Source organism: Equus caballus, unplaced genomic scaffold, assembly GCF_041296265.1.
Source record: "Equus caballus isolate H_3958 breed thoroughbred unplaced genomic scaffold, TB-T2T haplotype2-0000451, whole genome shotgun sequence".
Taxonomy (NCBI): Eukaryota; Metazoa; Chordata; class Mammalia; order Perissodactyla; family Equidae; genus Equus; species Equus caballus.
The window spans coordinates 1,155,336-1,179,318 of NW_027221893.1; the positions used below are offsets into that span (position 1 = coordinate 1,155,336).

A 23,983-nucleotide genomic window follows, 5' to 3' on the forward strand; every position below is an offset into this window, starting at 1 on the left:
CTGAGGCTAGGGATCCGGGAGCCATAAGCCAGGAGCCAGCTCTCCCCATGCTGCTATATTCTGGCAAGAAAATCTGAGAAGCCAGAGGATTCCAAATTTGAACTTGGCCTTCCAGGTCATTATGAAGATAGGAGGATAGTACATATTTTAAATGACACTTTAATAGTTTGCTTTATCACTTTCAAATCCCTGGGCATGTGGTATATGGCGCTTCATTTGTACGCTTCCTCTGGGTCCTGCAAGGGTATAGGCAGGTCGGTCAAAGAGCATCAGGATGCTGCTACCCGAGGAAGAGGCCAGTGATGTCCACGTGCTGTTGAGATCCCGTGTTCCCACCCCTGTGTCTAGTGACCCAGCGCCCCGTGACTCAGCTGCCCAGGCCCTGAGCAGACCCTGCAAATGCCGGAGGCTCCCAACTGTCTCCCTGCCTCCACGTTAGCCCCCTGGAGTCCTCTCAGTCAAGCATCCAGAGGTATCTTTAAACATATAATGAATCAAGCCCCTTCCCAGTTTAAAAGCCTACGGTGACCGCTCCCCACCCCCACCTACCCCGCCCAGAGGAAAAGTCAAAATCCTTTCCACATTTCGCAAAGCTTTGCACGACACCTCCCAGCCTCCATCCACCGTCTCTCTGTCCTCTTGCTGACCCACTCCAGCCATGCTGTCCTTCTGGTGGTCGCTGGGACATGTCAAGCTCAGCCCTGCATGGGGTCCTCTGCACCTGCTGTCCTTGTGGCTGGAACATTCTTCCCTTGGTTGTCCCCATGGCTAGCTCTTTCAGCTCCTTCAGCTCTCTGTTTATGCTACTTCCTAGCACAATCTTCTCTGGTGACCCCAACTAAAATAGGGGGCCCCGCTCCCACCGCAGCATCTCCCACCTCCTTTCCCTGCACTATTCTCCGCACAGCACTCCCCGTCACACTATGCGTCTTGATTGTTTCTTGCATGTTATCTATCTAGACAGACTAGAAGAGAAGCAACATGCGGGCAGGGACCTTTGTCTGTCTGTTCCCTGCTGTCTCTCCAGCACCTGGAACACTCCTGAGCTCAGAGGTGACACTCCACAAATGTTTGTTGAGTGAATAATGGGATGAATGAATGAAAGCATACATGCCATGCCCCTGAGCCCCTGCATATGGTCCCCTCTCTGTCTGGGATGCCACCATCATCTTCTCCTTCAAGGCCTTGCTCAGCATTACCCTATCTCTGCGGCACCTCCTCCTCTCCATCCCACCCCAGCAGCATTGTTTTTGGTTCCCCCATCATGCTTTACACATACTTCTCTAATAATACTCACTACATTCAATTATTGTCTGGTGTTTTTTTTTCTTTTAAAAGATGTACATAAGCAGTACATGAATACATTCACTTTATTAAATATTCAAACAATATAGTAAGTGAAAGATCTCCTCTAGGCTACTCTCAAAATCTACCTTTCCTTTCCAGAAGTAATCTTGTCTGGGAATTTACATACACATACATGGATAAAAAAGTAAAGTTTTGTTTTGAGTGTGCATGTGTGTGCTTTATTATACCTATGTTCTGGCATTTCCTATGATTTGCATCTTTGACACAGAGTACTTTGTGTGATTGTCTGTTTTGTACCTGTATGCATTTAAATCACTTTAAAAAATAATTTAGCATTGAATTAGATAGTATGAAGGCATGAAGATTTAGTTGGCCATTCCCCATCTTATGGGTATTTAGATGGTTCACATTGCTGCAGCCATGCCACAGTGAAAGTTCCTACACAGGTCTGTTAGAGCATATGTGTTTCTCCAGACTACATACCTAGAAGGGAAATAGAGGATTTGAAAAGTGTGCAGATTTTAACCTGTCAATTCACCCTTTAAAAAGCCTGTAAAAATTATGCTTCTGTGAAGGTGGGATATTTTTAATATTTGCCTATTTGCTGGGAGAAAATGTCTCATTCGAGTTTTGTTTTTCATTTCCCTGATTATTGCTGAAGTTTACATGTTTGTCTATATTTATTAGAATTTAGTTTCTCTTGTGACTCGTTTTTCCATCTTCTTGGCCCGTTTTTCTTTTCTCTTGCTGTCACTATCTTACGTGCCTGTTTGTTTTACTTGACTGTGAGCTCCTTCAGGTGGTCATCACATCTTATTTATCAAGGTTTCCCCTTCCAGAGCACACAGACAGTGCTTAATGAATGTATATCCAATTGCATTATTGAAGCCATAGGCATTACCCTTTATCATGGTTATCATCATTATCATCCTCCTCATCACCGCCAGTACCATTTATTTAGTCTCACAGGATGCTAAGCCCTGTCTCGGGAGGTGTGCGTATATAGTCTCTCATCTTCCTAATACCTCGCCCAACAAAGTGACTATTGGTAGCTCTGTTTTACAGATAAAGCAGTTGAGACTCATGCAAGTTACACGGGCTGCCCAAGGGCACTCAGCCGGATTATGAAGGGAGGGGTTATGGAGCAGAGTCTTTTCAGCCTGGTTCCAAAGTATGTGCAGTCTCCCTTAGAGCAATTGGCCTCTTCCTGGCCACGCATTAGAATCACCTGAACAGGCTTTTAAATGATAGCTATATCCAGTCCTACCCCAGGCCAATTGATTCAGAAACTCTGGGACTAGGTCTGGGGAAGTGGTGTTATAAAAATCCCTACATGATTTTGATGTGCAGAAATGGTTGAAAACCTTTGGTCTACATTGGGAGTGAACCAGCTTTTTTTGTAAAGTGCCAGATAGTAAATATTTTAGACTTTGCCTGCCATACAGTCTCTGTGGCAACTATCCACCTTTGCTGTTGTAGGGTCAAAACAGCCAAAGACAAAAATGAACGAACATGACTGTGTTCCAATTGAAACCCATTTACAAAAACAAACGGCAGCCAAATTTGGTCCATGGGCTGTAGTTTGTGGACCCCTAGTCTATATCATAATACTTCGAAGATCTTGGAATTTCGGATTGTCCCAGTCAAACCAGGACATCTGGTCACATTAATTACCTTGCTAAGTCTCAAGGACAGTGGCATGAGAATCTTTGCCCCACCTCAACAGATTCTGCTTCAGTAGGTTGGGGCCTGGGCATCTGCATTTCAACAAGGGATGCAGCTGATTCTGATGTAAGCAGACTTCGTGGGTCCTTACTGCAAGAATCACTGGGCTACCAAAGCATAATGTTCTTGGCAAGTAGCGAAAGCTTGGCTGGAGAAGCAGAACTGGTTCTTATCCAACAATTCTTTAAGCTCATGGATAGACATTTTGTGCGTCCCTGCCTGCCTTATGTTCCAGCATCCTGCCTCCAAGGTTCTGGAACCTTGGGTGCCCCAGCATCACATCTTCCCAGTCTGCACGTTGGCAGAGAAGGAAGCCGTCCTGCCTCTTCATCTCTGAAATTAGTAGAAGACCAAAGTCCTTGTATATTTCAAAATATTGAAGAAGAAAGTGACTGTTTAACCACCTACGTGATAAAACTGATACTGGCATTTATCAGTCTGTGTGTGTGTGTGTGTGTGTGTGTGTTTTAATAGTTCAGTAGTTAGAAAATGGAGCCTCCATTTTCCCGTCATCCGCTTTGAAGCTATGTAGTGGGTGAATGCCATCATTTCTGTTTCCGACCTCTTTAGCATCCATTATTTCTCTGTTGTCCACATCTAATAGTCTGGATCCTTTTAGTTGTTGATGGCGCAGCGATTACTGGGGCTGCTGCTTTAGGATGACTTCCAAATGCATCTGAACAGTTGAATTTACTTACTGCTTCCCTCCTGAAAGCTTTTTAGCATGATCCAGCTGGGGTGGTTTCATCGGGAAAACCATTATTTGCGGCTCTCTTTTTTTGAGGGGTAGAAATAAATTTCCCAAAAGGTGAAAGTGGACGCTGTTCATTGTGGATCTGCAATCTTACTTTTTCTTCTCTCTCCTTCTTACATTCCATTTGCACAGTTTTTCTCAGGAATGACTTCTTTCTGGGGAAATGGAATGTTCTAAATGGCACGATTGAGTCAAATCAATGTTTAGAGTGGTTTGGACTTTTAAGCCTTTTGCTGGATTTTGGCAGTATCATTTTATACTGTAAAACCCCTTTTTCCCAGGTAACCTATAATATTCATATTGAACATTATTCACAGCTTTCTAACACCCCCTCATTTCACTTAGCTATCAGCTAAGCAAATAGTGCTCAAGAGTTAAAAATATGCTATTCTTCCTCTACAGCACATGCACTTTTATGTGAAAGGGGAACCGCTCTGTGTTCCTAATCTCTATATACATATCTATCTGTGCATGTAGTAGCTTTCAACACTGTAATTAGACACAGAAACCACACCGTGCCAACACAGTGCACACATGCAGGTTTATAGAGCAGCTGTGACAAGTATATAATATGGTAAGACACCTTTTCACCAGCTGGGACAAATTCTAGAGTATACAAGGAGAGTTTCAAATGAAAATTAGGTAGAAGAATCTGAACTATTTCATGCAGGAGGACTGCACAGATGAAAATATCTAGGACGCCTCTCTGGAAGAGTGTATTTGAGAGGCAATGTGCAATACTGGAAGGCTGATAGCTCAAGGAGTCCAATCCTCTTGGATTTAAATCCCAGCCAAGGTGCTGTGTGATCTTGGGCAGGTTGCTTTACCTCTCTGAGACTCAAGTACCCTGTTACGTCACAGAGATAATAGCAGCACGTTTACCTCATGGGGCTCGTGTGAGGATTAAGTGAGGTAACAAATGTCAGGCTGCAGACACACTTTCATCATCTGAGGATCGGAACCACAGTGTGGTGATGAAAATGAAAGGAGATACGTCATCATTACAACAGAACTCTCTGGAATATGCCCCTCCCTGCCACACACACAGCAAATATGAGTCTCTTTTGTGAACTGTCAATGTTAATAGCATCCACATTTACTCAGCTACCCTCATAAAAAAATTAGAAGCTACACTTAAATGGTTTCTCTCTCCTCCTACCTGTCCCCTTCTTCTGGTGCCTGATCCCCCATGGTCACTTGGTACCAAATTGTGCCATTCAGCCTCCGAAATAACTTTCTAATTCGGTCTCCTCAGCTTCATCCTCCCTGTCACTGCCTCAGTTCAGACCCTTATTGTCTTTTGTCTGGATTAATGCAAGAACCTCTTAACCAATTTCAGTATCTTCGGCTTGGATCCTCCATGATCCATTAGTAGCCCCATTTTACAGATTAGAAAATTGAGACAGAGAGAGGTTCAATCAAGAGCCCCAAATCACACAGCTGGTAAGTGGTATTATAGGGATTCCAACCTCAGCAGCCTGGCTCTAGGATCTCTGCCCTTTCCTGCCTTGGAGCTTGGTGCAGTGCATTATTTGGTTGTGGAAATCGGCAGTACCTCCTACGTCTGGTAATTGCCTGGAGTGAGTCCTGTTTCCCCCTCACCAGATGTTTCCTTAGAGCTGCTCTAAGTGATACATCGATCCTGCATGAGCTCCAAGGAGCAGCCAAGCCATTCTGCAGGAAGAGAGCGGGTGAAGGAGGAACAGGCAGAAATGTACAAATGAGTTCTGGTGGGAGACCATCAGTGCATCGTGGATGCTGTCCAGAGGCTGACGTGGGCCACGTATAAAAAGAAGAGGCTGAACTAGGGATGGAGAAAGTAGGGATTCAGGTCCATTTCAGCATTTCAGGAGTCTGGTCCAGTGGGTGGGGCCTGGCACGAAGAACTGCCAGCGGGGATGATGCTGGGATTCTGGCAGTATCAGAGGCTGCTGGTTTAGAGCAGGATCGCAGGCAGACGTGATGCTGTGGTACCACAGGGACAGATCATCCATGTTCCCGTGAAGCCACAGCCACTCTGAAGCCGGGGCCAGGGCTTTCCCACGCCCTGTGGTCGTAGGCACTAGAGTGGCAGGAAAAGTAAACTGAGAAACTACAAGTTTCTCCTTGTAGAAACCTTACTCATTCTTTAAAGCTCACTTAAAAATTAATATTTATCTAAGGAATCCATACTTGTGCCTTTAAAATCAAATAGTACTGAAGGCTTTATAAAGGACCGTGACAGGCCCTCCCCAACCTTACAACCCCAGTCCTTTCTATCCCCCCAGTTCCATTCCCCATGGAAACCACTTGAGCCATTTCTATCCTAGCTGTTCTTGTGTTTACCTCCATTTATATAACTAGTACGAATACTTGTATTTAAAAGTAATTTTAAAATATTAGACACTAACTTCTTGCCGTGGTAGATAAAATTTGAGTAGGTAAAATTGCAGGTGGATGAAATTTGGTCGACACCCCATTCCCCTCTTCACTCTTCTCAGTCTGTCCTCACTTAAATCTTTATTCATGCAAAGTTCATCTTGGCATGGAAGGTGACCCCTTTCCTGGAACGTGTTCAGAGACTGCTCCTCCCCTGCTCCCACAGAGCTGTGTATCTCTCTTAGTGCACTGTTCCCCTTGCCCTTCCACGTTGGGGTTATCTATAGAACAGGTCACACAGCTGTGGTCTTTACTGCTGTGTGCCCGATATTGGTAAACCCTGCTCTTCTTCCCTGTCCCTAGCCATCTCTATATCTTTCTGCTTTGCCAGTCTCTGGGTGGGGGGAAACCAAAGTGGGTACTTCCTGTGTGCCCTGAAAGGCTGGGACGCCGGTCGTTCACTCTGCTCTCTCTTTCCCTGAAAGGAGAGCTCTTTCTAGCTGAGGAGTTCCCTCTTAGCACTGAGTAATGCCAGCTTAAAGGACGGGGTGATGCAGGCAAAATGAAGCTGTTCTTCTTTCTCTTTATGTGTGGTTATTCTCACATTTTTTGTTCCGCTATGTTGCTAAAGTTTCTTAAGAGGGCTTTAGAGCTCTCCCAGAACTCTTTTTGATCATGGATAGGTAGCAGTCTAATTGTTGATCTTTCTGGGAGGACAGAGGCTAACATCTCCTACTCCCCCATCTTGGTGACATCACTCACTAACACATCGTTAAGGCTTTTTCATTTATATTCATGAGGGATAGTGGTCTTGTCTTTGCATGTGATGTCTTCACTTGCCATTGAAATTAAGGTGACTCTGGCCTAATAGAATGATGTGAGACCAGCTCTCTCCTTCTAATATTTTCTGAAATAGATGGTGGGAGATTGGGATTATTTTCTCCATTAATAGTCAATGGAATTCACCAGTTGAGTCATCTGAATCTGGGCTTTTCTTCCCTGAAAGGGTTTTAATTAGTAATTTAATTTTCTTGTTTGTTACAGATCTATGGAGATTTTCTATTTCTCTTTGAGTCAGTTTTGGAAATTTGGATCTAAGAATTTGCCAATATCTTATAAATTGTCTAATTTGTGGCATAAAGTTGTTCATAATATTCTCTTATAATCCTTTAATTTCTCTGTGGGTGTCCCTTTCTAATTTCTGATTTTGGTAAATTCTATCTTCTCTCTTCCTTGGGGATGCTAGCTAAGGGATTGTCAACTTTATGTGGTAAACAGCCAATTTCTGGTTTTATTGATGTTTGTGTTTTGTATTTCACAGACATGTGTTCTAATCTTTTGTATTTCCTTTCTTTTGCTTGTTTTCAGTTTGGTTTATTTTCCTTTCTTTCCTTTCTTAGGGTAGGAACTTAAATTATTGATTTGAGACTTTCCTCTCTTCCACTATAGGTGTTTAATACTCTAAATTTCTCTCTAAGTACTGCTTTAGGCACATCCCATAGACTTTGATATTCTATTTTTTAAATTTTCATTCACTTCAAAGTACTTTCAAATTTTGTTCCCAATTTATTCTTTGACTCATATGTTATTCAGATGGGTGTCATTTAAGTTCCAAATGTTTGTGGATATCCCAGATATATTCCATTCTTGATAGCTCACATTCCATTGTGGTTGGAGAACATATTTTATATAATTTCATTCTTGCTAAATCTGTTGAATTTATTTTATGGCTGAGTACACGGTCTATCCTGGAGCATGTTCCATGTGGTATTGAAAAGAATGTGTGTTTTGTAGTCATTGAGTGCAGTGATCTATACACGTCACTTAATTTAATTTGGTTGATAGTGCTGTTCAAGTCTTGTATAACCTTGCTGATTGTCTTTCCTCTTTTTAATCCATTATGGACAGGAGGCAGTTGAAATTTCCAAGTATTGTTGAATTGTCTCTTTCTCCTTTCGTTTCCGTCAAATTTTACTTCACGTATCTTGAAGCTCTGTTGTTACATTTGTAAGCATTGATAATTTTTATATCTTTCTGATTTAATGACATTTTGTCATTTGGATATGTCCCTCTTTGCTTCTAATAATATTTCTTGTTTTAAAATCTACATTGTCCAGTATTAACACAACCCTCCAGCAATCTTTTGGTAACTATTTGTGTGATGTGTCTTTTCCATCCTTCTAGTTTCAACTTCTGTTTGTCTTTGAATCTAAGATGTGTCTTTTGTAGATCACGTATAGTTGGATCTTGCTTTATTATTCATTTTCCCAATCTCTGTCTTCTAATTGTTTTTTTTAGACCATTCACATTTAGTGCAGTTATTGATAGGATCAGAGTTACATTTGCCATTTTGCTATTTGTTTTCTTTGTCTTCAGGCTTTTTTGTTCTCTGTCCTTCCTTTATTAACTTCTTTTGTGCTAAATAAATCTTTCAGTATATCATTTTAATTCCTCTATTGAATATTTTTTACTGTTTTTGAGCTATTTTCCTAGTGTCTGTGGTAGGGATTCCAATATGCATTTTAACTGACTATGGTCTATTTCAAACGAATATTAACTTAATTCCTATGAAATATAGAATGTTTCCTCCAATGTAACTCTGTTACTTTCCCCTCTTGTGCTCTTGTTTTTATATATATTATATCTATATATGTTACAAAACCAATACTAGAATGTTACAGTTATTTCTTTGTACAATCTCATGTCTTTTAAAGAATTTAACAGAAGAAATGAGAAAATATATTTATAGATTCTTTTTTTTAAAACCCAGAAATTTATTACTTCTGGCTCTCTTAATTTCTTCCAGCTGATTCGAGGTACTGTCTGATGTCATTTTCTTCCAGCCCAAAGAATTTCCTTTAGTATTTCTCACAATTCAGTTCTGATATCAAGAAATTCTTCCAGTCCTTTTAAATTTAAGAATGTCCTTATTTCACCTTTATAATTAGTGGATAGTCTTGCTGGATAAAAAAATTCTTCGTTACCATTTTTTCTTTCAGTATTTTGAATATGCCATTTCACTGCCTTCTAGGGTCTATTTTCTCTGATGAGCAGTTAGATATTATTTATGTTGATGCTCTCCTGTACATGTTCAGTTGTTTTTCTCTTTCTTAAGATTTTCTCTTTGTGTGTGGCTTCCAACAGTTTGACTATGATGTGTCTAGGTAAAACTATATCTTTGTATTTATCCTACTTGGAGTTCAGTAAGCTTCTTGGATGTGTAAATTAACATTGTTTCATCAACTTTGGGAAGTTTTGGACATTATTTCTTCAAACAATTACAATAACTATTAGATCCACAATTTGAGGAGGTGTATTACATGAGATTTGGGACATTTACTGGGAAAGTCTAGGAACCTGGAAATTGGAATGATTACATGTATTTGGATTCACATATAGCTGAACTCATTGGGCACAATGAGTCTCCCTTGATTTCATAAGCAGTTGTTTCTCCCTGTGTGAGGCTGTTCCTTCATTGCTGGTATTCAACTATAGGATGAATCTCAAAATCATTATCCTGAGTGAAAAAAAAGCCACACAAAAATACACTGTATGATTCCTTTTGCATGAAACCCTAAAAAGATAAAACTAATCTAATATTGACAGGTGTAGAGAGAAACAGTTCCCAGATGGAGGTGTCTGAACAGTTTGAAAAGTGATCCAATATACTGGGGCTCTCAATAGATTGCCTCAATTACTCACTCAGATAAGGTTTGAATACAAGAATATCTTCAAGAGGGACATTATGTTCCTCAATATTTTATAAAATGATCACTAGCCATATGAGGGTGAATGCCAGGTAAGTACACCTCCCCCAATTACTGCGAGGATGGATCAGTGTGAGGTCAAGATTAAGGTGAAGAAATTGTATTCCTTCACTTACATGGATTTACCGAGCATCTAGGAAGCCCAAAGTTATTATCAGAGGAGAAGGATATGGTCAAACATATACTACTACTTGGTCAGAACAGATGTTCTAAACTCTGTGCACTTTGCCTGGCAGGTGTACACTTGCCTCTGCACAGCTTTGAGGCTTATTAGACAGTTCAAGTTTGTTGTACCTGCCACACACTCTGCAATTTTAAGGCCTTTAAGGTATACTAAAAGTCACTGCTTTGAGGAGCTTAGAAAAAGAAGTGAAGAGTAACTGAATTCTGACAGTGTCTGTCTCACTTCTCTCTCTCTCTCCAAATCCTAAGGGGTGATCCTAGTATAAGTTACCCCTGAAGGAGATACACACTATCCTCAGGCCCTGTCCGAACTTCCTTACTGGCTCCAGGCCCATAATAGGAATAAAAAACCAGCTATGTTCAGAGTAAAATTGCAAGAAATCCAGAAATTAAAAAACCAAAAACACAAAAGGAACTCAAGATCTTGCCCAATAAAGCAGAAACTAGGTAGCACATAAGGGGGTGGATCCTTACCATATTAGATTAGGAAGGATGAATTATGTTTGGATAGGCTCAAATTAATCAATATGAGTATACTCCCTGTGGACTCAGGAGCAGCCCATGTTGCATTTCAAAGCAATGAAATATGTATTTTCTCTAATGGGATACTGACAAATGTTTTTTGAAACTCTTAGAGTGTTTCTCATGTGCAGCCATCTTTTGTGGTGATATGAAGGGATCAGTGGTGGTGGCTCTTTGATCATGAAGTTCATTGAAATGAAATAGATGGGTATTCTACTAAGATGCTTCTTGAGATATATATCTATATACATGTGAAATTCTGGATCTTGTGGGCAGAAAACGAACACAAATCACCACAACAGGGATTTAGATTCTCTTTCTAAATCCTTGATATATCCTACTTTATAGACAGGAGGCTTTGACTAAAGGGAAGGCTGGGTCCCTTTGACAAAATTCCTCATAACTTGGTCACAAGAATATACAATTAAACATTCCCCAAAAGTCCCCAAGGGAGACCTGTGGCCACATACCCATCAACTCTCCTTCAAACTGGGTTTACAGTGTATGGTGGCATCATTGGAAATTATGGCTGCTACGATTACAGTCTCACTTAGGGGTGGTTCTGAAATGTGTGGTGAAAAAAAAATCTTCCCAGTGGGTAGAGTTTAAGGAGGTATATTTAGTTCACTTTGTGAAGAACTGACATGTACTTGAGTTTCGATTTATACTGATTTATGTCCAGTAGCTCAGTGAGTTGACAGGTAGTAGGGGGCTAAACAAGAATAAGACTGGAAAATTGGTGACCAAAAGGTCTAGAAGAGACACATGCGGATGGAATTCTAAGAATAGGTATTGAATGGGGTTTATAAATGCTTAACGGAGGATAGGATATCAGAGGGAAGAGAACAAGTGAGGTGTTGGGTATTTATTCCTTTGGCTCTCCGTGCTGAGCCATGTAATGGGCATTCACAATGTTTCTCTTCCTAAGACCACAGCTCTCATAAGGGTGGCCTTTTGTGCTAAGTTCTGATAATGTTACCTACTCTCACTACAGCCCTGGGGGTGATAATAACTCTCTACCAACACTAGTTACAGGATGCTTCACTAACCCTACCCACATTTTTAGAGCCCTATTTATTAGACTCTCCTCAAGTGTCCCATGGTTTCTTGACAACTGACACCTGTTTCTTCAGGGGACCCTGACTAATAGGCCCCACAACAAGCCTGATCATAAACTCCATGGGGGTAGGGAATTTACTCTCTTTTATTTGATGTTGCTATCCCAGCACCTAGAATGATGTCGATTGTACAGTCAGTTTTCAATAAATGTTTGTTAAACGACATATGTGTGACCACTTTCTCTCCTTCGTGATCTTTATGTTAAAGTCTATTATGATTGATTTAATATAGTTTAACCAGCATTCTTGTGCTTTTGTCTGTAATTTGGTAAAGAATGACAAAGAATTATAAACGTCAGCAAAAAGCAAGCAAACTTGTCGTTATGTGCATGGAAATCCAAGATATTTAACATAAAAATTTATGAAACAATAAGAGAATTCAGCAAGAATCAATGTTAATGTAGAAGACCCAACAGATTTCCTATAAACATCCACCCCTGGAGCACCTGTGCAGACCCTCAGTAGAATCTGCACACTGGGCCCCAGGCGCGCCAGGATGGGGCTCAGGGGTTGGTGGGTCCGGCGGCTGTAAAGGAACAGGGTGGAGGTCCCAGGTTGAAAAATTGTAAAATTATAATTTTACAGCTATATAATTTAACTACTTCAGTCGTCATGTCTTTTTCTTTTTACAAAGTCAATTTTCCTACCTAACTCCAAATTTTTTTCACACCATCTAAGTAATATTTTAATATTTTCCATATCCAATCCGTATTCAAATTTCCCCAATTACCTCCAAATGACTTATGAAAAAAATGCTATTTTAATCGGGAGCCAATAGCGGACTACCCTTTGCATTTGACAGCAGAGTTCAGGCTTAACCCTTAACCTCTTCGGGCTCGGAGGACCCTGGGCAGGAGAGATTTAAGAACACCGTCCTCCCGCTTTCGCGGAAAGGCCAAAAGTGACTTGAAATGTAGACGCGGAGGCCTATGGGAAATGTAGTTTTAAATAGGTGAGGTTCACCGCCTGGACTCCGGGAACGGGACGCCACGCTCCTTCTGCGCATGTGCAGCCGTAGCCTCCTCGTTTGTCTTCTCAGGACTCCAGAGAACCGTTGGGGAACTTTGGGGTGTGCTCGGAAAATGCAGGGTGCGCACCGAGGGCGAGGGACTAGCTGGGAAGGGTGTGCCTGTGCTTGGGGATGGGAGCAGGAAGTGTCTGGGACCTCGTCGCCCCCCGCGGCGGTGTATAAACCCGGGCGGGCCGTCAGAGCGGGTAAGGCCGATGGGGGAGACCCCGGCCCTCGGGCTGCCGGGGGGCGCAGGTGTTCGGGGCGGTCCGGGATGCCCGAGGATCGTGTGACCAGCCCGCCTGCAGCCCGACCGGAGAGAAGCCCATGTCGGCGGCGGTGGGTGCGGGAGGGAGGAGTGCGTTTATCAGGCGGACGGTGACCGTGGGTCTGCGGTGGAGCCCGAGCTCTGGAGCACTACAGGCCCGGTCAGTGCCAGCTCTGTCACCTGTTAGCAGGGGCGACAGAAGGAACCTGGGCGAGAGTCAGGGTTCTCATCTATAAATATTAATAATGATTGTTTCACGGCGACGTTTGGAAACATACATCACTATTTTAGACAAGTGCCAGGTAGGAAGCCTTAAGTAAGTGACAACTGCTGTTATAGTTAGAGGACGCTTTGTTTTTTTACTGGATAGTTTAATGTACCCTGACAACCACTTCACCAGAAACCGAGGCTCGGGTCGGTGGCCCGATGTGCTCGAGTCAGGAGCTCCCAGCCAGGGAATTTGGATTCGAGGGCAGGTGTGCTTGGCTTCAGTCTCAGGCTTTGTCTGATGTCACACCTGCCCAAGACTGGCATTACAGCCTTCACAGCACTTAGGAACATGGCCTGTCCCTGCATCCCCAGGGATGTAAAGGAAAGGATGTGGATGGAATCCCACCATGTGTCACATGTATCCTGGGATTTCTAGTGTCTCTTCAGGTCCCTTGGGTCAGACAGAGGTGCCTGGCCCCCTCTGCATTGTCAGGCTTTCTGTCCTTGAAGTCTGACGTTATAATGAATTCTAAGAGTCAGCCTTTTTGCCCCTAAGATGAATTTATTTCTCAGATCCATGTCCCAGTTGCCTTGAAACAAACCAGCCCTTGTGAGGCAGGAAGCAGGGGGCCTCTGTGAGGGAGTCTTACCTGGAAGAGAGCGCCCCTCTGACCTTAGACCTCTCTCCAGAGCTTCAGAGCAGAGACAAGAGCCCAGAAAGGAGCAGATGCTAGATTTGCAAGATCAGAAGCAGGTCTTGATCCTCCTGCCCAGAATGAACCAGACTTGATGATGCCACCTTCAGGAGCCACCACACTGTGTGACAGTGGGGCATTTGGGCCGTCCCTGGGAAGTACAGGTGAGCTGGGGTGGCCCAGGGGCAGGCTGCTCAGGAAAGGCTGCTTTGTTGGAGAGCCGTGAGGGCAAGGTCTGGGGGTAAGGGACAACCAGGCAGAGGGAGGAAGTTCTGTCTCCAGTCCCCTTAAATGGCCCCTGCTATTTACAGATGCGCTGCTGTCACACATGTCCACCACCACATGTGACATTAGTGACGTTATCCTGATGTCACAGGATCCAAGAATGATGATCTGTGAAGAGTTTTCCAAGGTCACCTACTTCTAACTCTTTTGAAAGATTTAAAGACATTGGGCCTGAAAATTTCAGTGACTTGTCCAGGGAAACGCAGTTTGTGACAGTTCACTCTCTCACAGGTAAGTTACCAAAAGCATCTATCGAAAGGGCCTTTTGAGAAATACTTCCCAGCTGAAATGAACAATTACAAATTCCTGCCTTAAATCCTCCCATCTCTTTTACTAGGCTTTCCGTGGATTGTGTATACCAGGGGTTGAATAATATTACTGAGAAAAATAGATAAATGATGCATACTGAGCATTTTTCTGCTAAGTTAACTTTAATGAAGGAATAGTGTCTTGTCGTTTGGCGTCCTTTAATTCAACTGATCGGTTGTTTTTATTTCTTTCTGTTATCCAGAAGGACGCATGCGTTATTGTTAAATCAATCGAGTAAAGTTTATGTTCACTCAGTAAAAAACTGCAGATTTCAGCTCCATGGTCATTTCAGAATCACACAAAGACAGGTGTTGCTGCCTGTCCATGATCCTTCTTGTGCCTTTTCAAGGCCCAGAGGGCCCTGTGCCTATGGGGAGGATGATCCCCAACTGGGGTGCTGAGATTTGAGGAGGTGAATCTAAGAGCTGTAAGACAGCTAAATCTCAGGACCCCTGTCTTCTTTCTGTCCCCTCAGCTGAACCACAGTCCTCTGTACTCGCCCAGGAGCCACAGAGAGTGAACATCCCTCAGGTGAGCTCTTTATTCATTCCCCACTTTATATTGTAATGGATTTATAAGGTTTAGCAGGATCCATGCATTAAAGGAAAAGGAGAAGTTGAAATAGTAGAAATCAAGTCAGTCTTGAGGAAAAATATAGCGTGTTTTACTATTAATTGTGATGTTGGCTGTTAGCTTTGAGTGGGTAACCTTGTCAGGGTAAGTAGTTTCCCACTAAGCTACCTGTTTCAATCTCTTTACTTGTGATTGGGCTATTCAGATTCTCTGTTTCTTCTTGATTCAGTTTTGGGAAGTTGTATGAGTCTTAGAATTTATCTGTTTCTTCTGGATTGTCCAGTTTGTTGCTATATAGTTTTTCATAGTATTCTCTTATAATCCTTTATATTTCTGTGGTATCTGTTGTAATTTCTCCTCTTTCATTTCTAATTTTATTTATTTGAGCCTTCTCTCTTTTTTTCTTAGAGAGTCAGGCTAAGGGTTTGTCAATTTTGCATATCTTCTCAAAGAACCAGCGCTTTGTTTCACTGATCTTTTCTACTGTTCTTTTTTCTTTTTTGGTTTCAATTTCATTTATTTCTGCTCTGATTTTTATTATTTCCCTCCTTCGGCTGACTTTGGGCCTTTGTTGGTTCTCCATTTTCTAACTGTATTTTAAGATTGCTTATTTTAGATCTTTCTTGTTTTTTTAAGCTGGGCCTGTATTGCTATGAATTTCCCTCATAGGACAACTTTTTCTGCATCCCATATGAGTTGGTATGGTGTATTTTCATTTTCATTTGTCTCCAGATATTTTTTGATTTCTCTTTTAATTTCTTCAATGATCCATTGGTTGTTCAGTAGCATGTTGTTTAGTGTCCACATATTTGTCACTTTCCCAGCTTTTTTCCTGTAGCTGATTTCTAGTCTCATAGCATTTTGGTCAGAAAAGATGCTTGATGTGATTTCAATCTTCTTAAATTTATTGAGGCCTATCTTGTTTCGAAACATATGGTCTGTCCTTAGAATGCTCCATGTGCACTTGAGAAGAATGTGTATTCTGCTATTTTTGGACAGAATGTTCCATATATATCTATTATATAGTCCATCTCGTCTAGTTTTCCATTTAATTCCACTATTTCCTTGTTAACTTTCTGTCTGGATGATCTATCCATCGATGTAAGTAGACTGTTGGGGCCCCCTGCTATTATTATGTTGTTGTTAATATCTCTTTTTAGGTCTGTTAATAGTTGCTTTATGTACTTTGGTACTCCTTTGTTGGGTACACGTATATTTATAAGTGTTATGTCTTCTTGTTGGAGTGTCCCTTTTACCATTATATACTGCCCCTCTTTGTCTCTCATTGCCTTTTTTATCTTGAGGTCTACTGTGTCTGATATAAGTATTGCAATAACTGATTCTTTTGTTTGCCATTAGCTTAGAGTATCATCTTCCGTCCCTTCACTCTGAGCCTGTGTTTGTCTTTAGAGCTAAGAGTGTTTCCTGGAGGCAGCATATTGATGAGTCTTGTTTTTCAATCCATCCCACCACTCTGTCTTTTGATTGGATAATTCAATCCATTTACATTTAGAGTGATTATTTATATATAAGGGCTTAACGCTGCCATTTTATCACTTGTTTTGCAGCTCTGTATTTCCCTTGTTTCTTGTCTTGTGTATTTTGGACTGCCAGTTCAGTTTGGTAGTTCTCTATGATGGTTTTCTCAGTTTTCTCTTTTTTGTGTGTGAGGAAGACTGGCCCTGAGCTAACACCTGTAAGCAATCTTCCTCTTTTTTAGCTTGAGGAAGATTGTTGCTGAGCTAACATCTGTGGCAATCTTCCTCTGTTTTTTGTATGTGGGATGCCAGCACAGCAGGGCTTGATGAGAGATGCATAGGTCTGTGCCTGGGACCTGAAGCTGCAAACCCTGGGTGGCTGAAGCAGAGCATGTGAACTTAACCATTATGCCACTGGGACAGCCCCTCAGTTTTCTTTTTTTCTGTATCATTTGTGTCTCTGTTCTGATTATTTGTTTAGTGGTTACCATCAGGTTTGTATAAAAAATCTCGTAGATGAGATATACCATTTTCTGATAGCCTCTTATTTCCTTGGTCTAAGCCAGTTCCATCCCTTTCCTCTTCCTCTGATTTGTTGGTCATAACACATTCTGTTTTGTGTTGTGATTTTGTGGTTAAAATCACAAGATTATAGTTATTTTTGATGTTTTCCTTCCCTTTACCTTTCATGTCATAATTAAGTTTTTGCTAACCTCTTCTGGTAGAGAGCTGCAATTTTCTGACTTTGGCTGCCTATTTATCTCCTTGCTCAAGGCTTTGTGAACTCTTTTTTTTCTTTTTCAGGTATGAAGGTCTTCTTGAGCATTTCCTGTTTGGGGTGTCTTGTGGCGATGAACTACCTCAGCTTTTGTTTATGTGGGAAGGTTTGTATTTCTCCACCATATCTGTAGGATATTTTTCCCTGGATAGAGTATTCTCGGCTGAAGGTTTTTGTCTTTCAGAATTTTGAATATCTCATTCTACCTTCTCGTAGCCTGTAAAGATTGTGCTGAGAAATCTCCTGAAAGTTTGATATGGTCTTTGTAAGTTATTTTCTTCTGCCTTGCTGCCTTTAAAAATATTTCTTCTTTGTCACTGACTTTTGCCAGTTTTACTACTCTATGCCTTGGAGTAGGTCTTTTTACATTGATGTAATCAGAAGTTCTGTTAGCGTCTTTTACTTGTAATTCCAGCTCCTTTTCCAGGTTTGAACAGACTTTCTGCTCCTTTCTCCCTCCCTTCTCCCTCTATAATACCCGTAGTTTTTATGTTGCATTTCCTAATTGAATCAGATATTTCTCAGAGAATTTCTTCGGTTCTTTTTAGTCTTAATTCTCTCTCCTCCTCCATCTGAAGCCTTTCTATATTTCGGTCCTCCAGATTGCTAATTCCGTCTTCCATAACGTCAGCTCTGTAATTCAGGGTATCCAGATTTTTCTTTATCTCATTGTGTTTTTCATCTCCAACATTTCTGATTGGTTTCTCTTTGTAGGGTCAATCTCTTTTGTGACGTATTCCCTCTGTTTATTAATTTTATTCCTGATTTAATTGAACTATCTGAATTTTCTTGTAACTCGTTGAGTTTTTTAATGTTAGCTATTTTGAATTCTCTGTCGTTTACATTGTAAATTTGTGTGCCTTCAGGATTGATTTCTAGGTGCTTTTCATTTTCCTTCTGGTCTGGACTATTAATATATTTCTTCATACTATTTGATGGGGTTGGTTTGTGCCTTCACATAGATAGTATCTGGTTGCAGATTCCACCTGCCACCACTGGAGGAGGTTCAGGAGCTGTGTATTCTGAGCCTGCTGTGATCCCTGGTGTCTGTGCTTGTCCTTTGGAATCTATGCTGACAGGACCCATCTGCGATTGCCTGCTTGTAGCTGCTGCTTTGCTAATGTACGCACGGGCACTCTAGACGGGGTCCCTTGCCCTGGCTGACTGGCTGAGCTTGTGAGCCCAGCAGGGGGAGGGGCACTTCTTTTGCATGTGCCATCCCGTGGGTGTTCTCTGTTTGCCCTCGCTGTCTGTCCTCCTGGCGTGCTGGCTTCATGAAGACAACCCCACAATAGCTTAGCCTCCTCTGTGGAGCTTTCCTATGGGATGTGAGGGAACTTGGAGAGCGAAGGCATTCCTACAGAGTCTCCCCCCAGGCCCCTCTTTTCTCAGAGCTGTGCATGGTCCTGTGCCCTAGGTCATTGCTGGGGAGGGAGAGGAGATCCCCTTACTTCCTCCTCCTTCCTCCTGGGGGGTCCAGCACCTCCACCTTCAGGCATTTGGCTGCATGGGTCTCTCAGATGTCTTTTGTGTTGTGTGCCTGTCCTCTGTTGGTTTATGAATGTCCTTTTCATTCTTTCTTAGGGAGGAGAGTCTAAGGGAAGAGCTCACTCCGCCGTGATGCTGATGTCATGCCTGGTCATTCTATTTTTAAGTTTTTGAGGAATCTCTGTACTATTTTCCACAGTGGCTGCACCAATTTACATTCCCACCAGCAGTGTATGAGGGCTCCCTTTTCTCCACATCCTCTCCAACACTTCTGTTTTCTTTGTAAAGATTGGCACCTGAGCTAACATCTGTTGTCTATCTTTTTTTCCTTCTTGTTCTCCCAAAACCCTCCCAGTACATAGTTGTATATTCTAGTTGTATATCCTGGCTGTGCTGTGTGGGATGCCACCTCAGCATGGCTTGATGAGTGGTGCCGTGTCCAGGCCCAGGATCCAAACCGGCAAGACCCTGGGCTGCTGAAGTGAGTAGCGCACACGAACTTAACCACTCGGCCATGGCACTGGCCCCTCTCCAACACTTCTTATTTCTTGTCTTTTTAGTAATAGCCATTCTGATGGGCATGAGGTGATATCTCATTGTGGTTTTGATTTGTATTTATCTAATAATTAGTGATGTTGAACATCTTTTCATGTGCCTGTTGGCCATCTGTATATCTTTGGGAAAATGTCTGTTCAAATCCTCTGCCCATTTCTTGACTAAGTTTGTTCTTTTGTTGTTGAGTTCTTTATATATTTTGGATAGCAACCCCTTATTGGATAAATGATTCGCAGATATCTTCTTCCAATTGCTAGGTTGTCTTTTCATTGTATTGATGTTTCCTTAGCCATACAGACGCTTTTTAGTTTGATGTAGTCCCATTAGCTTATTTTTTCTTTTGTTTCCCTTTCCTGAGGAGACATATTCAAAAAGACACTGCTAAGAATGATAGCAAAGAGCTTACTGCCTATGTTTTCTTCTTTGGAGTTTTATGGTTTCAGGTATTACATTCAAGTCTTTAATCCATTTTGAGTTAATTTTTGTGCATGGTGTAAGATAATGGTCTACTTTCATTCTTTTGTGTGCGGCTGTCCGTTTTCCCAACAGTGTTTATTGAAGAGACTTTCCCTTCTCCATTGTATGTTCTTAGCTCCTTTGTTGAAAATTGGCTGTTCCTAAATGTATGGGTTTATTTCTTGGCTATCAATTCTGTTCCATTGATCTGTGTCTGCTTTTCTGCCAGTATCGTGCTGTTTTGATTAATACAGCTTTGTAGTATACTTTGAAATTAGGGAATGTGATGCCTCCACCTTTGTTCTTTTTTCTCTGGAGTGCTGTGGCTCTTTGGGGACTTTTGTTGTTTCCAGTAAATTTTAGAATTCTTCTTTCTATTTCTGTGAAAAATGTCATTGGGGTTTTGATAGGGATTGCATTGAATCTGCAGATTGCTTTAAGTAACATGGACTTTTTCACTATGTTGATTCTTCTAATCCATGAGCACAGAATATCCTTCTATTTCTTTATGTCTTCTTTAATTTCTTTCAACAATGTCTTATAGTCTTCAGTGTATAGGTCTTTCACCTCATTGGTTAAATTTATTCCTACCCACTTAATTCTTTTTGTGATTGTAAATAGGATTGTATTCTTGATTTTTTATTTCTGCTCGTTTGTTTTTAGTTTTTTGATGGATTCTTTAGCGTTTTCTATATGTAAAATCTCATCATCCACAAGTAGTGACAGTTTTACTTCTTCCTTTCCAGTTTGAATATGTTTTATTTATTTTTCTTACTTGATTGCTCTGGCTAGGACTAAGAAGGGTGAGCGTGGGCATCCTTGTCTTGTTCCTGCTCTTAGAGGGATAGCTATCAGTTTACACCATTGAGTATAATGTTAGCTGTTGGTTTGTCATATATGGCCTTTATTATGTTGAGGTACTTTCCTTCTATAATTATTTTATTGAGAGTTATTATCATAAATATGTGGTGAATCTTGTCAAATTCTTTCTCTGCGTCTGTTGAGATGATCATGTGATTTTTATTCTTCATTTTGTTAATGTAGTTTATAACATTGATAAAGAATACTGTTGTAATCCTTTGTATTTCTGTTATATTGCTTGTGATTTCTTCTCTGATTTTATTTATTTGAGGCTTCTCTCTTTTTGTCTTATTCTACCTAAAGGTTTGTCAATTTTGTTTATATTTTCAAAGAACTAGCTCTTAGTTTTGCTGATCTTTTCTATTTTCTTTTTACTCTCCATGTCATTTATTTCAGCTCTGATTTCTAGTAGTTCCTTTGTTCTCCTGACTTTGGGCTCTTCATTTTTCTTCTTTTCTGATTCTGTTGGATGTATTGTTAGATTGTTTATTTGAGATTTTTCCTGTCTCACAAGGTAGGCCTGTGTTGCTAGGAACTTCCCTCTTAGTACTGCTTTTGCTGTATCCAATAGATTTTGGTACACTGTATTTTCCTTTTCATTTGCCTCCAGATATTTTTCCATTTCTCCTTTAATTTTGTTGTTGTTCCAATAGTTAATGAATAGCACGTTGTTTAGGCTCCACATATTTGTGACTTTTCCAGCTTTCTCCTTGTGGTTGATTTCTAGTTTCATACCATTGTGGTTGGAAAAGATGCTTGATATCTTTTCAGTCTTCTTAAGTTTATTGGGAGTTGTTTTGTTTCCCAACAAACAGTGGATCTTTGAGAATGTTTCATGTGTACTTGAGAGAAAATGTATATCCTGCTGCTTTTGGATTGAATATTATATATGTATCTGTTCAATTCATCTGGTCTAGTGTTTCATTGAAGATCAACGTTTCTTTGTTGATTTTTCTCTCTAGAAGACCTATCCATTGATGTAAGTGGGGTATTAAAGTTCCCTACTCTTATGGTGTTGCTGTCAGTTTCTCCCTTTAGATCTGTTAATAGTTGTTTTATAGACTTTGGTGCTTCTACGTTAGGTGCATATATATTAATAAATGTTATGTCTTCTTGATGGATTATCCCCTTTATCATTATATAATGCCCATCTTTGTCTCTTGTCTTTTTTGGCTTGCAGTCTATTTCGTCTGATAGAATTATGGCTACACTCACTTTCTTTTGGTTGTCATTTGGTCGGAGTATCATCTTCCACCCCTTCACTCTGAGCCTATGTTTTTCTTTAGAGCTGAGATGGGTCTCCTGGAGGCAGCACATTTTTGGGTCTTTTTCTTAACCTGTCCAGCCTCTCTGTCTTTTCATTGGTGCATTCAATCCATTTACATTTAGGATGATTATGGATATATAGGGACTTACTATTGCCATTTTATCTTTTGTTTTATGGTTGCTCTATATTTCCTTTGTTTCTTTTTCCTTGTGTTTCTCACTACAATTTCAGCTTGACGGTTTTTGGTGATGTGTTTTTCAGTTTCCTCTTTTTTTATGTTTCGTGACTCTGCCTTAATTTTTGTTTTGTGGTTACCATGAGGTTTGTATAAAAGGTCTCACAGATGAGATAGTTCTTTTTCTGCTGATGGCATTTTTGCTTCATTTGACTAGGCAAGTTCTGTCCTTTTCTTCTTCCCTTGCTATTTTTGTTGTCAAAATTCTTTCTTTCTGTATTGTGAATTTGTTACCAAATTGGAACGGTTAATGTTATTTTTAATGCTTTCTTTCCCTTTAACCTTTGCATCATAATTGTTTACTAACATGTTCTGATACAGAGTTGCAGTTTTCTGATTTTATCTATTTATCAACTTGTTTAAAGCTTTGTATCCTTTGCCTTTTCATTTCAGACAGGAGAGCTCTTTTTGACATTTCTTATAAGGCAGGTCTAGTGGCGATGGACTCCCTCAGTTTTTGTTTCTTCCTCACACTTTATTTGTCAGCTGCAGCAGTGGACCCCCAGCTGTCGCAGCATCCAAGGACACAGAGCTGATTATTACAGTGTTGATTAATACAGTCCCTAACTAGCTCTCAAATACTTGTACTTTTCTGCATCCTTTCTGAAACCACCCTAGTCGAAGTAAGCAACTAAGTAACTGGATGACTTTAATGACCTCATGTCTCTGATCCTCAATTTCTTGGTTTGTGAAATGAGGCAGTTAGAAGGAACACCAAGTTTCTTCCTTCTCTATATTCTGTGATTATCAGAATCTACAACTATGGAGAGACTCAGGGAAAAATCAATTCCAGTGTTTTGGGAAACCATCTCACTTTCTCCATTTAAATTAACTCTTGGGGTGACTGAGATTGTGCCTCATATCCTCTCATAGCACTGCTCGTAAGGACAGTCTCAGAATCTTCAAGACAACTTAAAAGAAGGCCCTTTCTCTTAAATAGGAATCTGCCTTATGCCATGTTTTGAGCTGTAGAAAATATTTTAGAATGAGATTCTAGTGTTGGTAACAAATTTATCTACATTGCTAATTCATCTGAAAGCTCCTATTCTTGAAAATGTCCCATGTGGGGGTAAAGAAGTTCCATGTAAAGGTTTAGTCCATTTTTGTTGACAATCTCTTGAGTGGATGTTAAAAACCTGGATAACAGGATAATGTTCATGGAGATTGGGGGGAGGGACAGTGATGAATGAGTTTGGTTGACTTTCAGCAGTAGTAAGGTCAAAATGAAAGCATTATAAAAGAAGAGTAGAGATTTAGGTCAGGGCTTTCTATGAAAAACAAGTAAAAACCATAAGCAGATGGAAAAAGTTTAAGTGACACAGTATGGCAGATTCCACTGATGAGTTTAATAGGCAGCCATTTTAGTGGCACAGAGAGTAGACTGATTCAAGGGACAAGAACCAAAAAGCAAGGGGTCCCATCCTGCCCTGAGGATTCTTTTGTTCTGAAGTGTGTTAGCCCAGCTGAGTGAAGACCTGGGGAGGATGTCGTAGATCCTCTAAAAGGGGCATCCATCAGCTGCAGGAAGATGTGCCATCTCTCCCCAAAGCTCATTAGCAGATTGGAAGTGGCATGCTGCATTACTCTGATTAGCATTAATTTTATAATTCTAGGCATAGAACTTTCCTCCACATGAGTCAGCCTTCACACAAAAACACAGACGCACATGGTGTGGATAAAACACAAGTAACCTTACTGCTGCTTCCCATCTTCCAAGGACCCAGTGGGAAGGAAAACGTGGTTCCCTAGCAAAGAGGGGAGTTAAGGGCTGGAGTTTTCCA

The 23,983-nt window shown here is 41.0% G+C and overlaps 1 long non-coding RNA gene across 4 annotated transcripts in view; it reads left to right on the forward strand.

The window, feature by feature from the left end:
- Positions 1–3,532: 3,532 nt before the first annotated feature.
- Positions 3,533–23,983, forward strand: part of LOC138922117 (uncharacterized) — a 58,735-nt gene continuing 38,284 nt past the window's right edge. For 2 of the 4 annotated variants that reach the window (XR_011435197.1, XR_011435198.1), the window contains exons 1-4: positions 3,533–12,950; positions 13,913–14,081; positions 14,229–14,433; positions 14,987–15,042. This is a non-coding gene — a long non-coding RNA (uncharacterized lncRNA). The remainder of the gene's footprint in view (positions 12,951–13,912; positions 14,082–14,228; positions 14,434–14,986; positions 15,043–23,983) is intronic. The other 2 variants (XR_011435195.1, XR_011435196.1) reach the window with 1 other exon arrangement.